This window comes from Triticum dicoccoides, chromosome 2B (assembly GCF_002162155.2).
Source record: "Triticum dicoccoides isolate Atlit2015 ecotype Zavitan chromosome 2B, WEW_v2.0, whole genome shotgun sequence".
Classification (NCBI taxonomy): Eukaryota; Viridiplantae; Streptophyta; class Magnoliopsida; order Poales; family Poaceae; genus Triticum; species Triticum dicoccoides.
The window spans coordinates 667,781,971-667,784,494 of NC_041383.1; positions in this window are offsets into that span (position 1 = coordinate 667,781,971).

Sequence of the window (2,524 nt, forward strand, 5' to 3'; positions counted from 1 at the left end):
TGACGATAATTCCAATGTGTCCTCGGGAGCTCTTTTCTCATTATAAGAAAATGTCCAGGCTTGTCCTTTGCTACAAAAAGTATTGGGCCACCTTGCCGCACTTTATTTATTTTCATTGCTTGTTACCCGTTACAATTTATCTTATCACAAAACTATCTGTTACCTACAATTTCAGTGCTTGCAGAGAAAACCTTACTGAAAACCGCTTGTCATTTCCTTCTGCTCCTCGTTGGGTTCGACACTTTGACTTATCGAAAGGACTACGATAGATCCCCTATACTTGTGGGTCATCACCAGGAAATGATCATTACATAGGCATCACGTCCAAGATTAGTAGACCGACTCCTGCCTGCATTTACTACTATTACTCCACACATCGATCGCTATCCAGCATGCATCTAGTGTATTAAGTTCATGGAAAACAGAGTAATGCAATAAGAACGATGACATGATGTAGACAAGATCCGTTTATCTATCGCGGTAGATATGGATCTCATCTTTTTATCCTTAGTAGCAACGATACATATGTGTGGGTTCCCTTTCTATCACTGGGATCAAGCATCGTAAGATCGAACCCACTACCGGGCACCTCTTCCCATTGCAAGATAAATAGATCAAGTTGGCCAAACAAAACCCAAATATCAGACAAGAAATCCAAGACTATAAGAGATCATGCATATAAGAGATCAAGGAACTCAAATAACTTTCATGGATATAAAAAGATATAACTGATCATAAACTCGAAGTTCATCAGATCCCAACAAACACACCGCAAAAGGACTTACATCATATGGCTCTCCAAGCGTCATTGTATTGATAATCAAGAGAGAGAGGAAGCCATCTAGCTACTAACTACGGACCTGAAGGTCTACAAATAACTACTCACGCATCATCGAAGAGGCACCAATGGAAGTGGTGAACACCTCCGTGATGGTGTCTAGATTGGATCTCATGGTTCTGGACTCTGCTGCGGCTGGATGAATATTTTGTCGACTCCCCTCGGGTTTTTGAAATATTGGGGTATTTATAGAGCAAAGAGTCGGTCCAGGGGGCACGCGAGGTGGCCACAACCTACCTGGGCGCGCCTGGGCCTCCTGGTGCGCCCAGGTGGGTTGTACCCTCCTCGGGACTCCCCCAGGTGCAACCAGGGCCCATTGTATTATTTCTAGCCCATAAAAAATCATCATAAATTGGGGTGGCATTTGGACCTCATCTGATATTGATTTCCTGTGATGTAAAAAACATGCAGAAAACAACAACTGGCACTTGGCACTATGTCAACAGGTTAGTACCAAAAAATGATATAAAATGATTATATAATGATTATAAAACATCCAAGATTGATAATAAAACAACATCGAATAATCAAAAATTATAGATACGTTGGAGACATATCAACTACAACTGAAACCAAAACTCGTCAAACCCTAGGACAAGCTTTCTGAAACCATAGAACGCAATCTGAACTACACAACTACACCACTGCTCACATTCAGGTCAACCGTCATTACTCAAACATGCCACTACTTCCTCACATACAATCTCCATATCATGATCTAATCGAGGATGAACATCGCAACCCCCGTGACAATCTGACATATCCACCTTAGAACATCCAATTAGTGTATGTAATCACAAGCATGTACCGGTAAAAACCAGATCAGAGAATTGGGGGCAGAAGAGTTCCTAAATACCATGGAGAAAGAATTGGGGAAGAAGAGAGGTAGGAGGGAGGGGAGAGACTGGTAGAATGCACAAGATGGATGATGTGGGGACCGGTTTTCCGGGTATTAATTTCCAGAAAATGGTCCTTGTGCTCATCAGCCCCAGGATTACTATTAGCTGATGAGGCACCAACTTGATACAGATATTCCACGCAAAACACAAAATATGTAGTACAAGACCATTCTGGTCTGTGAGTACAACAAATGGTCTCTAGTGGTAGATGGCGGAAGCTGTTTGTGGATCATCAGTGCCTATGGGACTCCTTTTCCCACGGGAACAGCTGACCAGGTTAACTCCTATCTTCGCGAGGCTGCTATCACCGTTGCTTAGGTTCCGGGGCTGTCATCATGGTCGCTCCTCTCCGCGCAAGAAATCTGGCCAAGACAATAGCCAGGGACAAGCCAGTGAGTATTTCGAATGTACTCGCAAACATTATGAACACGGGTATAATATAACAACGATGTTCTAAAATATTTTATGATCATGACGTCAGTCACAAAAATAGTAAAATCTCTGATGCATGCAAGCAGGTTATTTATGAATATGCAATAACATAGAAATAAAATGCACTGATCGGGTGTCTGAGCGACACCACATAAAGGGCTTATAAAGTAAATAAATGACAAGCATGCCACAGTCGGGCGTCTCAGCGACACCACGTAAAGGGCTTATAAAGTAAATAAATGACAAGCATGCCACAGTCGGGCGTCTCAGCGACACCACATAGAGGGCTTATAAGGTAAATAAATAACAAGCATGCCACAGTCGGGCGTCTCAGCGACACCACATAAAGGGCTTA